Source organism: Sminthopsis crassicaudata, chromosome 4, assembly GCF_048593235.1.
Source record: "Sminthopsis crassicaudata isolate SCR6 chromosome 4, ASM4859323v1, whole genome shotgun sequence".
Classification (NCBI taxonomy): domain Eukaryota; kingdom Metazoa; phylum Chordata; class Mammalia; order Dasyuromorphia; family Dasyuridae; genus Sminthopsis; species Sminthopsis crassicaudata.
This window is the reverse complement of record NC_133620.1, coordinates 452,847,081-452,874,634: the sequence shown is the minus strand read 5'-3', so window position 1 is coordinate 452,874,634 and position 27,554 is coordinate 452,847,081. Positions and strand designations below refer to the sequence as shown.

The 27,554-nt window shown below is 36.9% G+C and overlaps 1 protein-coding gene across 2 annotated transcripts in view; it reads left to right on the top strand.

The window, feature by feature from the left end:
• Positions 1–27,554, top strand: part of SSH2 (slingshot protein phosphatase 2) — a 225,901-nt gene that overhangs the window by 33,476 nt on the left and 164,871 nt on the right. The window lies entirely within an intron of this gene.

The following is a 27,554-nucleotide window of genomic DNA, read 5'->3' as shown; positions in this document are numbered from 1 at the left end:
CTTCTATACATATTTCCACAAATATGCTGCACAAGAAAAATCAGATCAAAAAAGAAAAAATGAGAAAGAAAACAATGCAAGCAAATGACAACAACAAAGGTGAAAAGATCCTATTATGATCCACATTGAGTTCCCATAGTCCTCTCTCTGGATGCAGATGGCTCTATCACAGTCTATTGGAAGTGGCCTGAATCACCTCATTGTGGAAAAGAGCCACATCAATCAGAATTAATCATTGGATAATCTTGTTGTTGCTGTGTACAATGTTCTCTTGATTCTATTCATTTCACTTAGCATCAATTCATGAAAGTCTTTCCAGGCTTTTCTGAAGTCATCCTGCAGATCATTTTTTAATAGAACAATAATATTCCATAACATCCATATGCCACAATTTATTCAGCCATTCTCCAACTATTGGACAACCACTCAGTTTCCAATTTTAGGGGGTTTTTAGAAAAAGGGAAAAATTAGGTAGCACCATAAAAGCCTATTCTATGATGAAGGCCAGTTTTACAAGACAGAACCATTAGGATTTTCCTTTCTAAAAGAAAATAGTAGATATCAAATTTGGGGATGCAAAATTTTTCCTAGGTAATTGTTCTTTGCTTAGTTTATTTAACTTTAAAACTCACATTTTGGATTCAATAAGAATTTCTGGTGTACCTAGGGAAAAGAAGTTAAGAATTATGATTTTGATTGGCTAGAGATCTCACCAATGCTTTTTATTTTTCTCTTGATATTGTTTCAGTAATGTTTCCTTCATTCCTGCTGACCAGATTCCATTAATTAGGGTGCCCAAATAATCTACTTTATATAATACCTAGAACTACTTTAGCAGTTTGGTTTGTTGGCCTCATAGTTGGCAGGTGATTCAGAGTATTCTTTTGGGTTGTTTTTGTTTTTTGAATGCTGTTGTATTTACTATTCAGCTTCTTGAGCCAGTTGAAAGTTCTTTTGATTAATTTCTTGACCTCTGAAGTTAGATTTCTTTTGTTAATAATAACTAAAATTTTAGGATTATGTGCCCAGATATTGTGTCAAGTGCTTTACGATTATTTCATTTGATCTTCACAACAACCCTGAGATCTAGGTGTTATTATCCCCATTTAATAAATGAGGAAACTGAGGCAAGCAGAGGTTAAGTGACTTGCCCAGGGTCACACAGCTGTGATAGGAGTCTGAGACCAGATTTGGATTTAGGTCTTCTTGATTCTGGATCCAGCCCTCAATTTATTGCTCAGCCCAATATTGCCCCAGCTATGTATGATCCTGTGATATATGGGAGATGTGATTTGTATCATGTCGTAGAAAGAGATTTCGAAATATTTTTCCTGTTTTACTCATTATTCATTGCTTAAATATAATATTCAAATAGCTACTATGTTAACTAGTGCAAGTTTTAAAGGTTCTACAAATAGCACCTAAGAATTGGCTTAATTCCAGCCTTTTAAGTGGTGGTAGTTGGGGGGAAGGGATTGGAAGAGCATAGTAGTGCTGAAGGCTATTTCAGGAACCCAGTTTCACTTTGGTCTGGGAAAATGAAGGGCTGCAGTTGTAGGTTTTGGACTAGGAAGTTGTTTAGGCCTGATGTGTTTCCTGCAGCATGTTTTTTGGTGGAGTGTTACAGACAAAATCCCATGATTACAGACTTCATGGGACTGCCTTAAGTATTTCAGTGAAGGACAATTTTCTTACAAGGAATGTTCACTAGAAATTACACCTCAAGTTTGGAGGGTTGAACTAACTAAAAAAAAACTTTTCATGGGTTCAGATATTTAGAAAAAAAATCATTTGAATTATGATCCTTCAATTGAAATGAATATATTTTTAAATCACTTTTGGCTATAAATGGTTATCTAAGTGAGAAAAATGAGAGGTTGGGAACACTTGCCCCAGGTCATATAGGTTAGTTAGTGTCGGAAGTGAACCCAGCTCTTGAAAAGTCCAGCACTTCTGTTGTACTGTACTTTTGTGATAAAAGAAAGCAGTCAAGCAAAACTGACGGCTCGGCTCTCGTCATGCAGGAGCCACTATGTACAACATTGGTACCCCAGGATCCCAGCACATCTTTGCTTAGAACCGAAAAGGGATTCATTCTGTGGCCTCTTCAGATTGGGCATTTGCTGCAGTGTTGTGGGCTCTGCGAGCAAGCTGGATTGTTGTGATGATAGTAGGGATGTGAGATGCTCTTCATACACCAGCAGATTCTTAATCTTATTTAATTCTCCCTGTCATAAGTAAGTTGTCCTTTTGGGAGGAGTGAGAGGCACTGCTCTGGCCTCTGAAGGCAGGAACAAAATCTGTGATACTGTTAATACCATGCTGTAGAACTGGAATTCTCAAACCTTTTTTTTTTTGGTTTGTTTCTGGCCCAGTATGCTTTGCCACAAGGAACTGAGGTACCCTGAAGATTGCATGCTAAATTGGCAGCAGTATAGGAGTCAGGAAACTTGGGCACAGCCCCTTCAATGTTCAAGTCTCCCTTGTTTTGTGGTTAATAGGTACTTGTCGGAGGAGTTTTATTTAACTCAAAACTACAATACTTAACTATACGATGTTTATATTTAAAGTATTTATAAATTTTCTTTTATCTGTAATAACTAACATCCATAATTTAATGGCACAATTAGGCAAACTTAAAGCATATATGGTAGGGAAACACACCCTTTGAAGTGGGAACAGTACCTGCCCGACAAGACTATTATTAAGGAAAATGCTTTTTATGTCATAAAGTACGGTCAGTGTGAGCCTTAAAAAGTCAGCCGCAGAATCTTGTATTTGTAGCTATGTTTCTGTGTGACAGAATAAAACCAGCTCCATGTTAAAAGGCTTGAGAGGCAGGCAGCCCTTCAGCCAAAGGATTTCTGGTGCCTGTAGGTCACTGAGCTGTGCAGGCCCCTCTGCTGTCCCCAGGGGCATCCCAGAAGATAAGGCCGCCTTGGTTTCCTTCACGTTTTCCAAGGCCCTAGATAGATAAGACTCCCCAGGAAACCCTAAGCATCCTGTCCCCTCTCAGGCCACCATTGCTCTGGTCAGACCAGGACAGTTTCATTCTTCCAGAGAAAGCAGAAAGTCATTCAGCCTCAGCATTCTCCAGGATCGCTTAGCACATTCAGTCTGAGGCTCTTCTTCAGTCTTGTTCTGGCTGCTTCCTGCTCTGCCTCAGAGGTGACCAGTGGGGGGAAAAGGACTTGGGTAGAGACTGCCCGTGGACCTCTCACCTCATCCGATTTTGTTGGGTCCTCTGTGCTGGCCTTGGCATTGTCCAGGCTGCACCCATCCACTGGGCTTTGCTGAGATAGGATTGCCCCGTCACTGTTGCTGCCAAATCTCAGGGGTGGGCAGCTTTCCCTTGTAGAGTGGTAAGGAGGACCTACATATAAGATTATGCTAATGAAATTCATATTTTGATGCCATATATATTATGCTTAACTAGGTCAGCTCTAATCTGTACCTTGGTTTATATTCAGCTTAACAAGCAGTATTCTGAACCATTTAATAATTGTAGCCTGTATTTAGATGCATATTTCAGTTAACAAAATGATTTGTTCCTTTTATCTCACTTCATCCTCTTGGCATTTCTTTTATTACCCACATTTTATTTTATTTTATTTTATTTTATTTTTATTTTTTTCCTGAGGCTGGGGTTAAATGACTTGCCCAGGGTCACTTGGTCCTCCTGAATTCAGGGCTGGTGCTCTATCCACTGCGCCCCCTAGCTGTCCCTACCCACATTTTATTAATGAGGAAGAGGAGAAAGTCTGAATCTCTGTAAGTAGGGAGGTCATGTGGTTTAGTAAGTGACAGAACCAGGGCCCCCAACCTCACAAACACTACTACTTTGGCACGTTGAACATTTGTTGATTTTTTTGCAGAAAAGTTTTAAGTTTTGTGAACTTGGCCAACAGCTCACTTCATCGGACAGTTTGTAGAGCTTGTACTCTTGGACATTTCTCAGCCATCCTGGCAGGATGAACCACTTGGTGCTCCCCGTGAGCCAGACCATGGGCTGGAGGGGGCTGAGGATGCCACAGGAGGAGCATTAGCCATTCTAGTGCCAGCAAGAGGCACTCGGAGAAGTTGTTGTCACAGGACATTCTTGCCTCGTTCTATTACTGCATTTTCTCATGTGGTGGTTGTTTTACCAAATCTCTTGTTTATTTATGGCTTTCTTTTTGAAGGAGCAAATGGCAATGTTCTGGTATGAGAAAATGGTCAATTATTTGACTTTTCAGTATGTATATATTCGGGGTCTGTTTACTACTTACCAGTTGAATGTGTTGTTAAATAATAAAACATTAACAAGTTAGAAGGCTCTGAGTTGTATTCCTTAACTAAATGACTTTTTGTAGGGCATTGTTTGTGGTACTTGTGTCAACCCTGCTCAGGATTCTTAGCTTTCTGGTATAGGTTCCATTAAAATAATAAAGTTTAAGCAATTTTAGGTGGGGATCTCTGAGAAATGTAGATCCCAACCCAAAGTGTAAAAACACATTTGGGGTTTTTTTTTTTAATTTAGAAATTTTTTTTTCTTTTTTTAGCACAAGCCTTTAGCTTATCATACTATTAACAAAAAACTTTGTTATCAGATTTGTTTCTTAGTAGGCATATGTCAGGATTTGTCTTGTCAATGAGTATAAGAACTTAATTGGTCTCTTTTTACAAAGTCATTGATCACTGCTTGGCAGTGACCCTGCCAAGGAGTAAGTTTGTTAGGTCTGAAAAGCAAAAATAAATCTGTACAGAATTATATGGCTCTATAACAACTGTCAATTGATTATGAATCTTTGAAGTGTAGAGGAGGTTGGGGCCATTCTGGAAAGAAAAACTTCCCAACCCTGTGGTTGTGTAAATTCGTGCATCAGCCCGTATCAGCCCACATCAGGGTTTCAAGTGCCAATCGTCCTCACCAGACACATAATCCATGAAGGTGTCAAAAAGCTCTAATACTGCAGCAGCTATTCCCAAATGGTGAGTAACTTAAAGTTATTTACCAAATCCATTTTTGTCTTATCCATTTTAGGAAAAGCTTAAGGGACTGGACATAATGTAGTTCTTTTGAATGGATGTGTTTGTAAATATTCTCTTTACATACCAGAAGCATCCAATCATTCAAAGAACTGCACAAAAGGAAAATCAGCAGCCATTTAGGCCAATTCATGCCAGATCAAGCTCCCCGTGTGTGGTCAATCAACTTTTGCTTGAAGGGATGGAAAGCAGTATATCTCTATAAAAATTTTTTTAAATTATTTTTTTTCTGGTTACATATGGATATCAACTTTTTAAAATACACATTTCTTTATGAATCACATTGAGAGAAAAAAAATCAGAACAAAAGGGAAAAACCACAATAGAGGGGAAAAAACAACAGAAAAAAACCATGTGTGAGCATAGCATGTATTAATTTACATTCAATCTCTATAGTTCTCTTTCTGGATGCAGAAGGTGTTTTCTATCCAAAGTTTATTGGGATTGCCTTGAATCACTGAACTGCTGAGAAGAAACACATCTTTCATAGTTGATCACATAATCTTGCTATTACTGTGTATAATATATTCCTGGTTCTGTTTGTTTTGCTCAGCATTAGTTCATGTAAATCTTCCCAAACCTTTCTAAAATCAGCTTATTCCTCATTTTTTATTGAACAGTGATGTTCAATTACTTTCATATACCACAATTTATTCAATAATTCCCCAATTGATGAGCATCTACTCATTTTCCAATTCTTTGCTACCACAAACTGCTACAAACATTTTTGCACATGTGGATCCTTTTTTTTCCTTTACGATTTCCTTGGGATACAGACCCAGTAGTGGCACTGTATATTAGTATCCTAGTTTTCCTTATCCCCTCCAACATTTATCATTGTCTTATCCTGTCATCTTAGCCAATTTAAGTGGTGTGAGGTGTGGTACCTCAGAGTTGTTTTAATTTACATTTCCCTAATTATTAGTGATGGTAGGGAATTTTTTCATATAACTATAGATGGCTTTAATTTCATCATCTGAAAATTGTCTGTTCATATCTTTTGACCATTTATCAGTTGGGGAATAACTTGAATTCTTATAATTATGACACAGTTCTTTTTAAATTTTTAAAGCTTTTTTATTTTCAAAACATATGCACGGATAATTTTTCAACATTGATCCTTGCATAGCTTTGTGTTTCAGATTTTCCCCTCCTTTCCCTCATTCCCTCCCCGAGAGAGTAAGAAGCAATATATGTTAAAAATAATAGGTGTAAAACATATTTATACAATTTTCTTGCTGCACAAGAAAAATCAGGTCAAAAAAAGAAAAATGCGTAAGAAAAGAAAATGCAAGCAAACAACAAAAAAAAGTGAGAATGTTGGGATCCGCACTCAATCCCCACAGGTTCTTTCTGGATGTAGATGGCTCTCTTCATCACAAGACCATTGGAACTGGCATCAGTCATCTCATTGTTGTAAAGAATCACATTTATCAGAATTGATCTTCATATAATCTTCTTGTTGCCATGTAGAATAATCTCCTGGTTCTGCTCATTTCACTTAGCATCAGTTCATGTTAGTTTCTCCAGGCCTCTCTGAAATTATCCTCCCAATCATTTCTTAACAGAAAAATAATATTCCATTACATTCATATACAATAATTTATTTAGCTGTTCATCCACTCAGTTTCCATTTTCAAGCCACTATAAAAATGGCTGCCACAAACATTTTTGCACATGTGGGTCCCTTTCCCTACTTTATGATCTCTTTGGGATACAAGCCTAATAGAAACACTGCCGGATCAAAAGATATGCACAGTTTGATAGCCCTTTGGGCATAGTTCCAATAGCTAGATCTGTTCACAATTCCACCAACAATGTATCAGTATCTCAGGTTTCCCACATCCCCTCCAACATTTGTCATCTTTTCCTATCATCTTAGCCAATCTAAGAGGTGTGTAGTGGTATCTGACAACAGTTCTTTATAGAAATGAGACTTTTATCAGAAACACTGGTTATGAACATTTTTCCCAACTTTGTACTATCCTTTTAAATCTTGTATGTATTCATTTTTTGTAAATTTAATTTAAGTTGTCCATTTTGTCTTTTAAAATGTTCTCTAATTCTTCTTTGGTCATGAATTCCTTCCTTCTCCAAAGATCTAATAGGTAAATTATCCCTTGCTCTTCTAATTTGCTTATGGTATCATTCTTTATGCCCAAATCATATAGTTATATGCTGAGTTTCTGACATTTTCCAGTTTTCCCAGCAATTTTTTGTGAAATAGTGAGTTCTTATCCCAGAAGCTAGAGATTGAGGAGGTGGGGGGGGGGGGAGAAACTACTTCTTACTCAAGTAATTTCATATTCCTAGAACTATAAATTTTATTTATTCCTAGAACTAATAAATGAACTGTTGTTTAGGCCCACAGCTCCAATTTCCCCCAATTTCCCTTGTTATGTTCCCTTTTAACTTGTGGGAGATTTTATGTTTGTTTTTAGTATCTTTGACACTCAGTAGACTAACTTTATAAGCCTTTCTGCATCCTGGAGAGCAGCTAGCATGTTAGCTACCTTTCCCAGCTTTGTGAATGCTGCAGATTGCCTAAATGACTCTCTGAGCCTTGGAGTCATTGGTAAAAATATTCAACAGCACACATAATACTAAGCACAGACAGAGCTCTCCCTGAATCACTCAATTAAAGATCTACTTTCAATCTGATATGGAAACATAACTTTACCACTTCTGAATCTGCCTCATTCTATCACCTAGCCCATTGCTCTCTGTCTTTTTCACAAAAACACATGGGAGGCTTGGTCAGATGTTTCACTTAATCTGCTTTAAGTAAACTGTGAAAGGAGGAAAGAAATGAGGGTCCTCGTTCACCATGTAGTCACTCTGGCTCTTTGTGATCACCCTTTCCTTTTTGAGATGATCATTAACCATCCCTTCAATAATATAACTTAGAACTTTTCCAGAAAGAGGAGACCAGTTCATGAGCCTGTAATATGTAGATTCCATTCTCTTCTTGTTTTTGAAAAATGCAGTATTGCCTTTTGCTAGTATTTTGATGCTTTTTCTGTTCTCAACAATCCTTTAGAGATCAGCCCAGTGATGCAGCAATCATACCTGCCAGGTCTTTCATTATCCTACAGTAGAGTTAATCAAGGCTTGGTGGTGGGAACCCAACTGGGTATGTATGTTCTACTTTGCTCTAGAAATCTTGAAACGTTCTTATAGCATTTTCTGATTTTTTTTTCCTCCTTGTAAATCCTGCAAAGTTTGAACAGAATTAAAAGGTGTTAGTAAAGTTTCAGCTTCTTATTTCACATATGAGCTTGTACAATCTTTGCCAGTAGAGGTAAGAGAACTGGCCTTTTTAGGCCTTGCATTGTAAGATCCAAACACCAAGTCACTCTCAGACTCCAAGCAATCTTTTGATCAGTTGGAGAGAAGCTGTACCCCGGCGCTCATGTGGGCATTCCCTTTAGCAGTAAGATCACAGGACCTGCCTTCCTCTCAGTTCCTATCCCTGTGAACCCCTCAAGAGCTTTTCTTGATAATTCTATTTGGAAAATGGTTCTGGATGAGAGGCTACTATTGTGGCAGTTGTATATTTCTCAGTTTTCCATTTAATTTGTGGATTTTGTATCTCATCCATTTTTAAAGCCTTATGACCATTCTTGTTTTATAACTTAGGATCAGACTTTTTTGATGGTGATTACATGGAATTCTCAAGGAATCTCCTATAACTTTTCTAAGATCATACATTATAGCTGCCAATAGGACAGAGTTCTAGAGCCTTGGCTTTTGTCTCTTCTTTAATACTTTTTAGCCCTCATTCAAAACTTTATCCTAGGCATTTTAGTTATATATAACTTACATTCTTTCTTATCATTTTGTCTTTGAAGACATTAATCACTTTTTGTGAATCTGTGTTTCTTCCTCTGGCTCATACCTAGGGAAGCAAATACTTCATTTGAAAACAAATCAGCACACATACTTTTAGTCTGATATGGACATGTTTTGGTAACAAGGGAATTGAGATATAACATATATAAATGAACTGTTAAGCAGTACATGCATTTTGGTGCCATGAGTTCATGGAATAATGAAAGCCCAATGCACTAAGAATCTAAGGCAGAACTCAACTGGAAAGTCTTCAAAAGCCAGAACAGGTCTGGTTAGCCTGCATATGACACCCAACCAACAAGAGGCCATTTCATATTTTGACCTGATAGGAGACCCTAGACAAATCACGCAAACTGTCAAAGCTCCAAGCAACTCTCTCTTTGAAGAACAATGGCCAGGATGCACTAAGAAAGGGAATTTCCAATGAGGAAATTCCCTCTGCTTGTGAGATCACTGGGTCGGACTAAAACTCTCAAATACTAACAGGATTAATAGGACTTTTCCCTTTCTTCTTCTTACTAGCTGAAGAAGACTTTTGCTCCCATAACTTACAGTACATTTACTCCATAGTCCAGGTGGCTGGCTACAACCCATGAGAAAAGGAAGAGGAGCCACCACTAGTCTTCTCAACCCCTTCCTCATCCCATTTTCCAGTACCGGCCCAGGATGAAAGATCCATTAGAATGTAGTTAACTAGAATCCTGAATTGGCTGTAGTCAGTTCTGTTCAAAGTTGTTTTTTCTTTTGTTCTCAAAGAGGTCCATGACATCAGGGAGGTGATATCATGATCTTCAAGTAATCAAGTAAATTGGATTGAAGTGAGGGAAGGCTGGGCAAGGTCACCTTGCCTCATTCCTCCAGAGCTGTCTGGGTCCAGTGGCCATATGTGGATCAGAATGATTAGAGATGGCCCTGATGCAGTGGGAGGCCTTGGCCTTTTTAAGCTGAGGTCTTACTGAGGTCTAAGTTTATCTAAGGTAATGCCCATTTAGGGAATAAGGCTAGGTTAAAAAATGAAGCAGATAATAGTCTCTTACCAGTCCAAAAATAATAATCTGGGAAGGGAAGACCCTCTTGGTTTCTGGCTAATACAGAAATAATTGCTGTTTATACTCACTCTGAGCTGTAAGAACCCAAGCAATGACCAAGTGAGGCTTGGACTAGGATTTGTTAATAGTAGGTCTTTTGGAATCCTATTAAATATTGATACTGTGTTATTTTATGGAGCTCTTCATTTCTGTCTGTGGATTTGATTCAAACCTTGTGAATTTTTATTCTGTATCTCAGAAACCATCCTCCTTTTCTACTTAAATGTTTTCAACATTTTTGTTTTAAACAAAAGCCTATTAATATGTTGCTTTTTTTTCTTTAAAAAATAAAACCAGACAAGTGACTTTACTTCTCTGTATCGTTTCTTCATTTGTAAAATGGAAATTAAATATATCCACCTTATCTTTCTCTAGAATGATGACAAGGATCAATGAGATGTTTTTGTGAAAGTACTTTTAAAAAGTAAGAGCAATACAGTGAGAAGGGAAAAATTTCAGAAGGAAAATGCTTAACTTGGGCCAAGACACTGGGATAGTGAAAGGAACACTTTAGAGAATTATATTCTTTTGTGGTTAGAAACTTGTACTTCAGTGGAAGTGAATTCAAATTCATTGGATAATTTGGGGAATTATTTTAGTGTCTTATCGTTTCATCTAGTTAGAGAATATTTAATGCTTAAGCAGAACTGATTCACAGGAAGCTTGGGAAGGCAATTTAATATATAAAATGAACAATCTCCCATGTTATAATTCCAAAGGGGAATTTCCTCTGAAATTTTGAAGTTCTTTGTAAACATCAATTATTCCTCATAAATCCCAGCCAGGTAAGGAGGCTAGTATTAGTTTCTTTTTATAGTTTGGAGTGGGAAGTATTAGGCTCTGATATTAAGTGACATGCTGAACAAGTCAGACCTAAGCAGAGTCAATAGCAAAACCCCTTGATTATCTGACCTAGTACTTGGTAAGCTGTCTTTAGATTTAGGATCTAGCACAAAACTGCAGCAACCACATAAATATAAGTTTTCAAGGAAAGAAGGAAGAGATATCTCTTCAAGGAATAGATAATTTAAGTCAGTATGATGCCATATGGATCTGATTCATATGGATCTGATTTCTTACACCTTAGATTAAAACCCAAATTAGTGTCATCAAGGATTATAAGATCTAGAAGGATCCTCTGGAAAGAGTCAGATTACTGAGCACATTTAGCGAGGGCATTTCCTGGTAGTTACAAAGGCAGCTGTTCTAAGTGTGGAAAGAGAAGGGCTCTTTCCCTTTCCATCCCCACTCGACCCCAAGCAGGTGTGGTGGGAGCTGAGATGATGCATCTGTTTGCTGTTTTTCACATCTTTTCAGTAATACAGAGGCCACATAGATTAGAGTGCTGATCAGGGAGTCAGAAGACCTGAACTGATGTCTATTCCTGATGTTTATTTGCTGAGGGTCCCCTGGGCAAGACTTAGTGCTTCAGTTTACACATCACCATTCTATTACAAGTACCAGGCACTGTGCTAGGGAATCTCTGCCCTTGAGGAGCTTGGCTTTCTTCAGGAGAGACGGTGTGTCCAAGTCCTAACATGTACAATATGCACACCAAGCAGACAGCAGCCATCTGGTGGGGAGCATTCCCACTGACGAGACCAGGAAGGGCCTTCCAGAAGGCATGGTGAGGAAGCAGGGTACTGGGCACACAGGACAGTGAGGAGGACGTGGGCCCAGAGAAGGGAGCATCGCCCGAGAAGGACCAGGCCACAAGCTGAGCGCTGGGGTGGGATCGTGCAACTTCAAGAAAAAACTACTGTCTCTGAAGCCATAAAGGATAAGACAACATATGCACCCTCATCCAAATCTCCATCCATGACTCTCTGGCCCTCTCATCTGAACTTTTTTTTAGAATACATATTTCCACATTTATCATGCTGTACAGGGGGAAAAAAAGGGAAAAAATGAGGGAAAAAAGCAAACAAGAACAAAAAAGTGAAAATTCTATGTTGTGATCTATATTCAGTCCCCATAGCCCTGTTTCTGGGTGCAGATGTCTCTCTCCATCACAAGTTTATTGGAACTAGTCTGGATCATCTCATTATTGAAAAGAGCCACATTTCTCAGAGGTGATCATTGTATAATCTTGTTATTGTCTGGTTCTACTCACTTCACTTAACATCAATTCATGTAAGTCTCTCCAGAACTCTCTGAAATCATCCTGCTGATGTTTTCTTATGGAATCATATGTCATAATTTATTCAGCCATTCCCCACCTAATGGGCAGCCACTCAGTTTCCAGTTCCTTGCCACTGCAAAAGGGGCTGCTACAAACATTTTTGCACATGTGGATCCTTTTCCCTTTTTAATAATCTTTTGGGGATACAGACACTGTTGGATCAAAGGCTTTTGCACAGTTTGATAGCTCCTTGGGTATAGTTTGAAATTGCTCTCCAGAATGGTTGGATCAGTTCACAACACCAACAATGTATTAGTGTTCCAGTTTTCCCACATCTTCTCCAACATTTTTCATTATTTTTTCCTGCCATCTTAGCCAATGAAAGGTATGTAGTGGTACCTCAGAGTTGTCTTAATTTTAATTTCTCCAATTAATAGTAATTTAGAGTATTTTTATATGACTAGAAATAGTTTTAAATTCTTTAGCTGAAATTGTTCATGTTCAAAATGTTTTGAACATTTAACAATTGGAGAGTGATTTGTATTCTTATAAATTTGAGTCAATTCTCTATGTGTTAAAAATGAGGCCTTTATCAGAATCCTTGTCATCTGAGTTTTTAAAGTCATATCTGCTAAATAAACCTCAAGATTATCAACTTTTAAAGGATTTTCTTCTCAGCCATGTTATGTAATTTTGAAAAGTAAAAATCAAATCTTTTTCTTAGCAGTGTTATCTCATTAATGTGAATTTATCACAACTCAATTTTTCAGAAATGTTTAAACATCTACAATGTACGAGGCATTCAGATAGGCTAGGGAATGATTATTCTCTCATACATTTGACTGTACATTTTTGCATCTTACATATTATAGACGATTAGTAGATATTAGGAAACTCATAAATGATCACAGAATCTGCATGAAGTTTGCTAAAGGTCATAAAACAAGTAAATGGCAGCCTCTGAATCTGTTATGTGAATGGCCATCTGGCATACATGGAAGAAATTTCTGGCAAAGTAGTTTGTAGTCACTGTCTTCCCAGACTTTCCTCATCCCCCTATTATACTCTCTTTCAATAATGGTTCAAGATGATGCTTTCTCCTTTAAAGTTATAGTCAAAACTCAATCTAATTTTTTAATTTAATGAAGCTAATTGAAATATTTTCTTAATATGGCTTTTTAAAAAGCCTTAATTACTGGGGCCATAGTATCATAAATTCAGATTCAGATGGCTTCACACAGCTAGAAAATGTGAGAGGCAGGATTTGAATCCACTTCTTCCTTGACTTCAAGGTTCATTATACTTATTTTATTCACCTTACTTTTTCTCTCAGAATTGGCTTACTCCTTAGGGGAAGGAAGGTAGAATTCAACTAGCATGGTTGGGAGATCTGATCAAGTGTAATAATGTTTAGAATTATGTACTTTGGGGACCTTTAAGTGCCATATAAAGATGAGACAGTGATAGCAATAGTAGTTCTCATTGTCCTAATTCTATCGTTAGCTAATTATGTGACTTTGAAGAAGTCATTTAACCAGTTTGGATAAAAAAAATTTTAATCTCTGCTGTTTTAAAGTAGGGGAATAATTGGATCTTAGAATTTTATAGCTGAAAATATGGCCTTAGAGATTACTTACTACAGCTCCTTCAACTTAATTCAATAAATATCAGGTATCTTTTATGTATAGATCATTCTTCTAGATCCTAGGTGAAATAATAAAGATTAACTAAAAGGTACTCCTTGCTTTAAATCATGGGATTTAGTAAGGCTGTGTCCAGGATGCTATGAAGGATACAGAAATAAATTACAGGTAGACCCATGACAGGTATACCATTTAAAAAACAAAAGAAACAAACAAAAATAGCTCCATTCAGCTGATTTCCATGGCTTGACCAGGAGCCATGAGTTAACTTTCCTCAAAAAGCAGCCCTAATGACATCATCATAATGAACAGCGATGGTCCTGTTCCTATGATACTTGCCAGAGAAAAATGTGTGTGCCCTTAATCTTCAAGAATTACCAGTGAAATGAAACAGTGCCAACATTCACATGTTCTAAGAAAAACTATTTGAAACTCCAAATAACAAATATAATTTCTAGTTAAAGTGCACCATTATTATATTTTAAATCAGTTTTTTGATTGAAAAAAAATAGTTTGAAATGAAAAAAAAATATCCCAACAGGTCTTCTTAGCTTTTTAAAAAGTATTATGGAGCCTATTGTCAATGTAATGAAGCCAATGGACACCTCCTTAGAATAGTGTTTTTAAATATATAAAAGAAAACATACAGGATTATAAAGAAAAACAATCATCTCAAAATAGTTATCAAAATATTTTTTTGAAAAAGTTAATGGACTCCAAGTTAATTACTGAGCCAGAAATTTTCCTAGCAAATACAAAGGTAAAGCAAGAATTCTTCTCTCCCTACCACTATTTGACAAAGTCTAGAAATGCTAGGGTTAGCAGTTAAATAAGAGAGAAATCAAAGTCATACACATCTATGAAGGGAAAATAACAATATTTCTATTTGCAGATAATCTAATGGTTTATTTAGAAAACCAGAGAATCAGCAAAGAAACTGATTGAGACGAGCTTTAGAAGGAATGTGGTAGAATGCAAAGTAAAGCCACAAAAATCACCATTATTTCTACATAGCAATAACAGTAATCCAGGAGGAAATAAATAATAGAAAGAGAAATCTCATTCAAAATAACTACAAAACACCTCAGAATCAGTTTATCAAGATGCTTAAAACATCACACCCCCAAAAAATTAATGTATTTAGGAATTAAACAATTGGAGGTATATTCAGTGCTTATAATTAGCTACACCAAAATAGTAATTATGTTTATAGATTTAATATTATGACAGTTGCACTGTCATAGGGTTATTTTACAGAACCAAAAGAAATAACATAATTCATTTAAAATAACAGACAGAAGGGGGAATGGCACTGTCAGACTTCAAATTATTTTATACAACAATTATTACTTCTTGGTACTGGTTTAAAAGCAGAAAAGTTCATTAAGGGAAAAGATGAGACATGCAAGAAACAGAAACAATCTCAGTGATGCAGTATTTGATAAACCTGAGAATTACTTGAGAAAGGACTCTTATTTGACAGTAGCTACTGAGAAAAACAGAACGCAGTTTGGTTAAATATAGGTTTAGACCAGAATCTTATAATTTATATACCATAATAACATACAAATGAATTCTCAGATTCTCAAAGGTCATATCATTAAAAAAAATCTGAGAGTGATTTGGAAGTAGCTAGATCGTGGATCAGAACCCAAGGAAGATAGTAAACGATAGTGCCACTTTTTTTTTTTTTTTTTTTTTTTTTTTGGATTGAGAATAAATCTTTGATGTTTCTAGAACAATAATTTCATAGCAAATCATGGCATTTGTAGATTTAGTCCCCAGAAATTAGCCCTTGAGGAAATCCCCAGGATCCTTTTCCAAGTCTTGCATATACCTGGAATAATGTTGTTATTTAATGTATCATTTCGTTTCTGGCTTAACCTTTTAATTAATGTCATGTGGTCATGTGGCAGAACTAGGAATTGCAATTGAGAATATTTTTTTCTTTGTCCTAATCACACATTGACTTCAAAGTAAACTTAAGAGGAGAAGATTTACTTAATTTTTTCCTAATATGTTGATGACACTGTCCTGTCTCACAAAAGTCAAGCAGTAGTACATGATATTAATCCAGGCCTGTTGGAAGTTGTGATGAACAAACAGTGAGAACCCCAGAACTTTTCCTAACTATCTTAATCTTAAAGTAAGCTTTGAATTGTTTGTTTATTGAAGAGAGAAAAAAAAAACTGCCTGTTTTCAAAAGGAAAGGACCATGGGATCCTCTTAAAAGGACAGTTTTGCTATTTTCATCAACTGAACAGTCATTACTATAAATACACACACACACACACACACACACACTCGTCTCTCTCTCTCTCTCTCTCTCTCTCTCTCTCTCTCTCTCTCTCACACACACACACACACACACACTCACACTTATGTATATATCTTCTTTATTGCTCCTAAGAATATGATTTTAAAATGAAAGGGTGGCTTTTCACTTTTATAAGCATATTAATAAAACTGATTAAAGCCAGAGATTCACATTTTCATGCATCTTTGGTACCAAAAATTAAGTTCACTTTTTGAAGTTAGTATTTTGCATTTGTTCAGTTCATTAATTTATACAAAATGAAAACTCAAGAAACACCAATAGTAACTTACAAGGCAAAACTGAGAATTGGTTTCCTGAAATTTCTGTTTAAGAAGTTCTAAAATGTGGATACTGATAAAATGGATATTTTATCAGTTGGAATGGAGCAGGTGATTAATCCAAGTTAGAATTCTTTTAAAAGCTAACAGAAACATTTTCTCTTTTGTGGAATACATTGGGACCATCAAATCACAGAATCCTAGATTCAGAGTTGTAAGAGACCTCAAAGCCATCAGGTTCTATCCTAACACTTTACAGATAAGAAGACTGAGGACTGAAGATCAGTGAGTGATAAGTAGCTACGGTGACATTTAGGCCCAGCCCTTCTCAACTCCAAGTCAAGTGCCCTGCCACTATTCCAGGTCATCTCCTGAATTGGTTATCGCAACATCTGTTGCTCTAGAAAGAAATAGGTCTTTGAGGGTAGCAGCTGTCTCTTCTATATTGTGGAGATATTAATTCAGTACCATGTAGGTTCATAGCCCTCAGTAACTCTCACTGATGAAAAACCCTATTGCCAACCGTTCAGCTTAGGGCAGCCATTTGGTTTGTTTCCTTGTGTGTTGTTCTGGGTCACAGTGAGAGAACCATCCTCAGTTACCTTCTGATAAAGGCCGAGGACTTTTCTTCATCCTTTAGGGCTGGCCATTTGATGCATGTTCTAGTGGCAATGGGCATCCAAATTTTGCTCTCATTGGAGACTAGCAGTCAACTTTTCATTGCCGAAGTGAACATTAGGAGCCCCAAGCAGAGTTTAGTAGAATATTAACATTCTGAGTCCAGTGTTCCAGAACATAAATTTGCCAGTTGTCTGAAAGCACAGAAACACAAATGGAAATATCCACTAAACCTGCTTTACTGACGAGCTTATGATTCCAGCAGTGAGCCAGCTGTACTGCATCTGTAAGCATTTGTGCTGCAGAAATCATTTTAGTAGCAGATGTTGGAAACAGCAAACCAAACGGAAGTGTCCTTGTGAGAACCAGGCCCATCTCCTGCCTTCTCGCTGCCCCCTAACCCTGTTCACCAGGATCTCATTCCTCAAATTCCATCTTGTCTCTCTTCCTTTTCTTGTTAGATGACTTTTTTTAAGGTTCAAAAGTCCTTGAGAAGACCCAGAATCCTCAGTGCAGTTTCGGTTGGATTCTTGTGATGTTGTCATGTGAGTCAACAATTCATGTGGAAGTCTTTTTACATGTCATACAGTAAATATGTGCACATCAGAATTTTCTCTGACCTTTTGGACTGATGCTGTCCAGAAGAATCTCTGCTTCTCTACTCTGTTTTGAGATAAAGGTGGCTAATAATTTTTGTAGACTTTTAAGAGAAAACAATGTTATGTTTGTTTAAAGAAAGAAAAATATTGTTTTCTCTCAGAGAGTTCTTGTATGGGAGCCTCCAGTAAATAATGATATAGAAGGCCCTACTAAAATGGACTGATTTCATTTTTTAAAAATTTTTGCTATTCATAGGTATTAATTTTTTGCATTCTGACATGTTAATTCTTTCAGTGAACAAACAGAGGCCCATGACCTGTTTATGCCTCTCTGGCAAATGCCCCATTCTCCTTTAGTTATAGGCTCATTTCCCTACATCTCAGGGTCACACTTGAAGATCTAGCTCTATCTGGGACTCACTCTCCCCTAGAGAAGGTTAGGCAGTTCTTGGGGACCTAATGGACTTACAAATACTACATTAACATGCAAGAGAGTGGCCTGGCTGGTGGACAAAGCTCAGACAACCAACCTAGGCAATGAAGTTGTTCTGAAGGCAGAATTGTGTGCCTCAGGCAGAATCTGAGGCTCAAAGCAAATAAGGCAGGGAAAGCTGGGTCTGGGGAGCCGAGTTTCCACTTGTATATTTTGACAGGGTCAAGGTCTTTACCGTCAGAAAACCTAATGGTTCTTGAGAGGGTGGTTGGCTATGACTGGGCCCTTAGGAAAGGAACTGAGAGCTGTGGGTTAGTTCTAGTACTAATTAGAAAACGATATTGATCAAACAAAGCTAAGATACTCTTGCTCTCTCGTTTTCTTTCCCTCTCTCGATTGGGGCGGGGGGGGGGGGGGTGTCTGAGGGTTTTTTAGTTGTAGCATTTGTTCTGAAGTGACCTGCCTTTAGGGTATTATTCCCCTTTAAAACTGTAAATGGCAGTGGCATTGAAAATATTGAATACTTGTAGCTCAGTGACTAATAATCCAAATTCTGTGTTATGTGCTTATTATTATTTATTACTTTAAAGTTCTTCAACCTTCAAGAGCATTTTTTTTTCTTCTTGGCTTAAGTAGATGTGCATCATAATTTGTAAACATTAGGGTCTAATCAGTAGATATTCGATCTAGATCTGTTTGTCCTTAAATCTTTGACCTAGGAATAAGTGTCCCCTTTAATAAGTTTTTCTTTCTTCATCTTTTTCATGTGATCTTTCCCATCTTTTTAGGATTTTGTCAGTCTTTAATTTCTTCTTGTTTATGTTTTTAAAAAAAAAAATACAGTCTATATATTTGCTACAGGTCTAAATGATCTTGTTGGTGCAGTTTACTCTCTCCTTGTTCTTCTTGCCCTAGATACAAAAAGCAATGATAATCTTTTCAATATGAGTGCAAGTGAAGAGCATGATCACATTCCATTGGGGCCAACACTATCCTTGTCTTTTCCAAGTTTGTTCTTCAGGCACTGGGCCATGAAGACTTAAGCTGAGCCTTCCTTAAAGAGCATGATAGATGGGAGTTCATGTGATGACTCACCCATCTCGAAGAAGATGGAATCTTGACAACTAATAGTCCTTCCACCCTCTTCACTGTTTTCTAACCTGAATCTGAGGGTGTTCTGGAAGGCAGACCACTGGGACTGTTCCATTTCCAGGGCAAATTTTTATATTGTCAGTTTCCTCTTTCCATTACAAGCTCTGTTGTTAAAATAATAATAAACATGGTTATCTCTCTGCCCAGTAACTGAATTGTGGCACTGTGTCAATCTGAAATTTTAGGCATAATTTCACATTCCTTTCTATTATGGATTAGAGTAAGATTTAATATTTTAGTATTTAAAAGCTCAATTTTCTTTTTGTCTTTGAGTTGAATGTGTATTATTTTTTTAAGCTTATCAATTTTTTCCACTTGGCTGTAGAAAAAAACCCTATTTTCACATTACCTACTTATGAAAATCACTGGCACTTTATTTAGACACTTAAGACCCAGTAAGCAACTGACCCCTATGCCAGCCAGTCTGATTCCTTTGTTCTCGTCTTAGTGCAGTACTAATCATTTCTTAGCCTTTTAGCTAAGATTAAGGGTGCCTTCATCACTCCAGAAGATGTCTCATAAATGATGTTTTCTTTATTGCAAAAGCCTAGGATGTCAGGAAAGAAAACTCTTAAGAAATGGTAGGATTTAATGGGTTTTTCAGACATATCTATGTAAGATTGGGTAACTTAAGTTCTTTAACCTTAGCTTCCTCACCTTTGAAATACTAGTTTGTATTAGATAACCTTTGATGTCTTTCAGCTCTAATACTCTATGATTCTCTAGTGTGCTTTTCTATAAATGCTGCTATAATGATGTCTCACTTATCCATTATCATCAGGAAAAATAGTATTCCACACAATGAATTTTTTAAATAACCAAGATTTATCCCTTTAAGAAGTACTTTTACCAAAAGTCATTTCTCAAATAGGATATGAGCCATAATTGATATTTTTGATGGCTCGGGATCATCCATCGTGATCAGTAATCACTATCTTTACAAGGTTTTTGTTTTGATCTACCTTCTTGCAGTGATTGTGCTTGCTACAAAACAACTGTTTGGGTATCTTGCTGTATTCATTCTTTGCTCATATTCAGTACAATGGAAATGTGTTGTTATGAGCTCACTTTAGTGCTAGTAGGGTGACTTCATTGAACCAGAAATGTGCAAAGAACAGAAAGAACAAGGCATACAAACACCTGCTTTTAGCTATATTTGTAGAAATAGGATCTTTGTAGGCAATTATGACAAATAAACTCTGTAAAGATTCAATTAAAACATTCTCTCAGATGATGCCATATAGCCATGCAGAACTGAGAAACCTGTTGAGCTATTATCACAAATAGGGCTTCTTAATGTTGACTGTCAGTATTAGAGAAGTAGTGTCTCAGGCAGCAATGGACACTCAGATAAGAGCTATAGTTACTAATCAGAAAAAAAAACTAGAGGATTTTCAGTCCATTTTCAATTATACTCCATACACCCAAGTGGCAATTAATCACCAAACGGCATTATTTTTTTAACAGGAAGAACAGCAGCAGCTACTACTATTAAATCAGTAGGTATTTATTAAGCTCCTGCCCAGGTAAGGTGCATAGTATACAAGTATAAAGAATGAATTCCTGCTTGAAAGAAGCCTACATTCCAGTGATTGAGAAAAGTACATATACACAATACATTTATGTGTTTATGTTTGTGCACACACAAATCTATCTAGCAGCTAGGTAGCACAGTGAATAGAGTGCTGAGCCTGGAGTCAGATAAACTCTTCCTAAGTTCAAGTCTGCCCTCAGACACCAGCTATGTGACCCTGGATAAGTTACTTAACCTTGTTTACCTCAGTTTCCTTATCTTTCAATTGAGTTGGAGAACCACTCCATGGATACTACAGTGTCTTTGTCAAAACAAACAAAAATCCAAATTAGTTCACAAAGTTAGACACAACTAAAATGAATGAACAACTATGGATGAATACATATAAATATAAATACACATATGCTTATATTATATATGTAATATATACTTATATTTATAATCTATCTATATATGTATGTGTATCTATCTATCTATATCTATATCTATATATATATATAGAGAGAGAGACAGAGACAGAGACAGAGACAGAGACAGAGACAGAGACAGAAATACAAGCTAGTTTGGGAGGAAGAGTGCTGAGTGCTGGTAGTTTGAATGGAATCTGAAAAGGGAGATGGTACCCAAGAAGCATCTTTAAGGAAGAGAAGGGTTCTATATGATGGAGATGAGGAGGATGAGGTGTGGAGAATGTAGTGTGTGTAAAGAAAAGAAAGGAGGCTAGTTAAGCTGGATCAGAGAGTACAGGAGAGCCAATACTAGCCAGTGAGTCTGGAAAGATTGGTGCTACTTATGAAGGGATTTAGAAGTCAATGGCCTTTGCTTGCAGTCAGAGCTGTAGTTTAATGGCTCTGCTGATCTCTAACTGTGGACTATATGAATGACTAATCATCTTGAAAATATGAGCAATTTGGTCATTAAGGAAACAAGACAAAACTATGCATCAGCTCAAATCCAAACCACTCCTACTAGGAAAGCAACTAAGCATATCCCTGTTGCTGAATGGTTGGTCATCCAGAGGGTCTTTTGTGCTCAAATGACAGGACAGGAGCTTATGGAATTACTGGGCCACTTCATTTGTACCCTGTGGCATTTATGGTGGGATCGTGCAGCTGACTGACTGTTGTCTACTTTGATTCAATCAAATCCACAGAGGACTTTCTTGTGTGACAGACATCCCTGGGCCGTGAAATTGCTCATCTGGTTGAGCACAAGTAACAAAGTACTTAGCATTAACCAGCCTTTGAAAAAATCTTTTGTTAATCATAGACTTGTTCCCACAGTAGTCGTGGCTAATCAAACTAACACCAAGTTTAAGGCTTTCTATTATTTTTCTTGTTTGATATTTTACTAACACATTTGCTACATGACAATCTTTTATAAATACTTAGATTCCATATATATTGTGAAAAACATAAAAATCCATTATCAACATAGATAGAACCTAAGGATCAGATTTTTGTTCTATCTCTTAATAACCATGTATAACAGATATCAAAACTAACTCCAATCCAGCAAGCCTTTAGTAAATAGTTACTGTGTGCCAGAGCTACAAGATAAATTAAGCTCAGCCCTTGAGGGGCTTATATTCCCCTATGTGTGGTGTGGGTGATGTGTATTATAGAAATAGTGAAGTCAAGGCATGATAGTTTGAGAAAAGGGAGTGTACTAATAACTGGGGGGAGTGGGAAAAGGCTTCCTGTGCAATAGCACCGAGCTGAACTTGAAAGGAAGCTGGGGATTCTAAGAGGTACCAGTGGAAAGGGTCATGGGAGACAGTCCATACAATCACATAGGCAGGCCAGCAAAGTGTCTGCTGAGAGGAGCTGCAATTTCTGAAGCTTGTGGTAGAACGGTTTCATAAGACAACTTCTCCCTTCAGGGAACTGTTGGGTAACAGTGCAGTTTGTAGGACTATTCAAAACCTTAGCACATGAATTCTTATGCCACACTTCACCTACTTAGATTATCACACTTTGTGGGTAATGGCTACTTAAAAGTATTACATTCTGTAACTTAGGTTTCAAAAATACTCTGTTCTGCAATTCTTTTTATCAACTTGGTACTTGACTAACAATCTTAGCCAATATTTTCTACATCCTACCCATTTATGTGCCATTTAAAAGATGTTTCAAGGAGATCTGTGATGGTTTTTCTATGACTTAAAAAAAAAGACTCCTAAATGCTTCCTTGGTGAAAAATAATCATTCCTTTTTTGGGTGAAGTTTCATTGCAATTTTTTGTGTTAAGTGATTTTTTTTTCATTTTTGTTGCCTAGGCAGTATTCTGGGATAGAATTTATAAGTTTTTATTATATATTGCATTGCCATTCTTGACTACTGTCCTATTATAGTTAATAATTGATATTGAAGAGAAGCTGACTAGTTACACAGGGCCATAGTACCTTGGTTTGACCACAGTCGGCTAAGGCTTCAGACCTTAACCTTAGCCTTGTTGATTCAGAAACTTCTAAGAAATAGTCATGGTAATTGAGTACACACACACACACACACACACATACACACACACACACACACACACACACACACACACACACACACACACACACACCAGAAGGGTATTTTGTAATTTATAAGGGGAAATATAACTGGGAAAAGAGCCTTTAATTGTCTCCCCAGGACACACATGCCAACTATTGAGTTAGTTCAAGAAAATGATTTTCCTTTAAAAAGGGAGTGGTTTATTCTGAAAAATGTCCATAAAGCTAGCAAATTTTAAACCTCTTTGCAGGTGGAAATGTTCCTAAAGACTGTGATTAGTATCCAGATCCAGAATCCTCTTTCCACTGGATAGCAGTATTGATTGAACAGATTGACAGGTTCTTCTTTCTGGTTTTCTTTTATGGGACTCTTTGCAAACTTCTTTCATGAAAGCAATCCTTGGGTAGGTGATAAACAGTCAATTGAATTTGAGCTTTCTTTTCAGATTTTAGATTTGTGTTTCCTTGATTTTCCAAAGGTGGTTGTTTAGAATAGAATGTTTTTCAAATATATTTATTGTAGCAGATTCCTTCTGTGAAGCCATCTAATTTCCTCCATTTAATGTTGATTCTTACTTTTTTCTAGAGGGTGTGACATTTATTACTTTTGCCTTTTAAAATGGGGCATATCCCCACAGTGTGAGAAGTGAAGCTCCTTATGCAAATGCTAGTGTGTCTAGGCTGTGTCTCTATTTAGAGGTAAGATGGCATGATGGAAAGAGAGCTGGATTTAGAGGTAGAAGATTTAAATTATTATTCTTGCTTCTCTACTTGTTATTTCTGCAAGACCATTGGACACATCACTTCTTTTGAGCCTTCATTTCCTCATCTGTTGGACTAAATGTTCTGCCAGGATCTTTCCAGCTCTAAAATTCTACATTTACTATGATTTTAAGTCAAATCATTATCTCTGTGCTTCAAATGAACTCTTTCAGTAGTGTAAGTGTAATTAAGCTTCCCCACTATGAAGGAAGATACAAATGAGAAGGGAATGTGTTCCAGGCATGCATGGGGGATGGGTGGGAGATAAGGATCAGCAAGACAAGGCAGAGAGGGGGGAGGGGAGGAGGAAGAAGGGAGAAGGGAGAGGGGTTAGGGGAAGAAAGGGATGGGGGAAGGAGGAAGAAGAAGAGGGCAAGGGAGAGAGAGAAGGGGAGAATGAAATAAGACTGAAAAAAATCGATTGAGGCCAATTTACTTAAGGTTTTAAATGCCAAACAAAGGAATTCATTTTTGATTTTGGAGTAAGAGGGAGTTCCTGAACTTTATTGGATAAAGAGTGATGTGATCAGACTGATATTTGAGGAAAATTGAGAATGAATTACAATGGAGAGAAACTTGAGACCAGGGGATCAGAGGTGATGAGGACCTGATCACTATATGAGCAGAGAAAAGGGAATGTAGAACTGTGAATAACAAGATTTGGAAACTAATTGGATATGTGAAGTGAAGGAGAATGATGACTAGAGAGTGATTAAGGTGAATCTAAAAGATACTCTTTGCAGAAGTGAGGACATTTGGCTGAGGGGCAGGTTTGGACATACTGAGGTCGAAATGTTTTTGGACATCAAGTTTGAAATATTCTCTTAAATTGCTAACATAAGAGACAACCTAGAAGTTATTTGCATATAGATAATAATTACACTCATAGGAACTAATAAGGTCACTAAATGAGAGAGTTTACTTAAGTTTATATTGGTCATGAATTAGTTCCAATATTTAAACAAAATCTTTGAAGATAAGAATGGTTTTTGTTTTGTCATGTTCTAAATCATAAAGTTGGGGCAGTTGGGTAGTACAGTGGATAGAGCACCAGGCTTGGAGTCTGGAAGATTTTTCTTCCTGAATACAAATCCAGCCTCAGATACTAGCTGTGTAATCCTTGGACAAATTACTTAACTCTGTTTGCCTCGCTTTCCTCATCTGTAAAATGAGATTGAGAAGAAAATGACAAACTACCACCAATATTTTTGCCAAGAAAACCCCAAATGGGGTCACAAAGAGTCAGACATGACTGAAAATTACTAAACAAGATCTTAAAGTTAAAGAAAAAAAAAACACAAATGAAAGTATAGTAGCAAAACAAGTGATATATCAGTAAAACTTATGGTGCTGAAAGACTGGGTAAGGTATTATCTCCTGAACCATATACCCCAAATTTTCTAGGACAAGTCTGATTTCAAATCTTTTGATCCATTCACAAATCCAATAGAAAATCTTCTGAAGTCAGACCATGTATATGCTCATGTATATGTTCTGAATTTTGCTTCAGAAAATATGGTCACTATGCATTTATAGAGCATGGCTATAAATTTGTTGCACCGTTATCATCTAAAATTAGTATTATGGGTAATTGGGAAGTTGTTAGTAAAATTTCTCCATTGTTGTTCAGTCATATCTAACTCTTTGTTGTTCCATTGACCAAAGTTTTCCAGGTCCTTCTGTTCTCCATTTTCTCTTGGAGTCTGTTCAAGCTCATGTTTGTTGTGTCCTTAGCATTATTTATCCATCTCATCCTCTGTCATCCCCTTTTCCTTTTGCCCTCAATCTTTCCTGACATCATAGTTTTTTCCTATGAGTCATGTCCTATCATTTTGTGGCCAAAGTATTTAAGCTTCAGCTTCAATATTTGAGCTTCCAGTGAAAAGCCTGCATTAATTTCTTTTAAGTATAGACTAATTTGATTTCCTTGATGTCCAAGGGATTCTCAAAAGTCTTTCTTCTCTAGAACCAAATTTAAAAGGATTGATCCTTCAGCATTCAACTTTCCTTATAGTCCACTCTTACACCCATGCATTGCTATTGGGAAAAACCATAATTTTAACACTACAGACCTTTGTTGGTTAGGCCATGTCTCTACTTTTTGATGTGCTACCTAGATGTGCCATAGCTTTCCTTCCAATGATCACACATCTTTTAGTTTCATGTCTGCAGTTACTATCTGCAATGATCTTTGATTCCAAGAAAATAAAATCTTACACTGCTTCTATTTTCTTCTCCCTTTTTTGCCAGAAAATGATGGGACCACATTTGGGTTTAAGGGTGTTTTGTTTTGTTTTTGTTTTTATGTTAAGATTCAAGCCAGATTTTACACTCTCCTCTTTCATCCTCATCAAGAGGCTTCTTAATTCCTCTTCACTTTCTGCTACCTAAATTGCATTATTTGTGTGTTTGATATTGTTGATATTTCTTCAGATAATCTTAATTCCAGCTTTTGATTCACCTAGCCTAGCATTTCACATGATATACTCTGCATATTTTTAAATAAGTATACAGTTTTGCTATATAGTCAGAGAATAGACATGTATTACTTTGATGTTACATGATTTGCCTTGGCTTCAAACAGATATCACTCTTATCATTTTTGAGTATATGTTGTGGTACTGTTTTTTTCACCCTTTTATTGACCACAAGGGCAACTCCATTTCTTCTAAGGTATTCTTGCCCACATTAATATATATAAGAATTACCCAAATTAAATTTCCCCATTTTATCTATTTTAAGTTCACCGACAACCAACTTGTCAGTGTTTAATCTTTCTTTCTATCTTGTGTTTGGCCAAATCCAGGTTACCTTGCTTCCCATGCAATATTGATCTTTACAACCTCAGACTTTCCTTTCATCACCAGAGGCATACATACCTGGGCTTTCTTTGGCTTTGGCCCGGTTGCTTCATTAGTATTAGTATTGCTACTTGCAATTGTCCTCCATTCTCCCCTAGTGCCATGTTAGATGCTATCCGAGAGGTGCCATATCTTTTGTCATTGTAATACTGTTTGTGGAATCATCATCATCTTTTTCTTTTTCTGAGGCTGGGGTTAAGTGACTTGCCCAGGGTCACACAGCTAGGAAGTGTTAAGTGTCTGAGATCACATTTGAACTTGGGTCCTCCTGAATTCAGGGCTGGTGCTCTATCCACTGCGCCACCTAGCTACCCCCTGTTCGTGGAATCTTCTTTGCAAAGGTACTGGAATATTTTGTTGTTTTCTTCTCCAGTGGATCATCTTTTGTCAGAACTCTCCACTGTGAACCCTTCATGGCATAGCTTATAATTTCACTGAGCTATGGTAAACCTCTCTGCCACAACATGGCAGTGATCCAGTAAGGAGAAAATTCCTCTAATCATTTGCATTTAGATAAAATTTTTTATTTGTATAATGCAGAATTAGAACATTGTGTTTATAAGTCAGATTAAAAAGTACTGTGCATGGATAAGACAAAGGGTGAAGGTGCGTGTATGTGTGTACCATCTTGTTCTTCTTCCAATATCTCTTCATCATTTTTGCCTGGTAGCCTTTGTTCAGCACAATAGTTTGAAAAGCATGAATTATATAACTATTCTGTTTAATTTTCCTGCCTGTAAACTGAGTTTTATGTTCACCTTAATGTT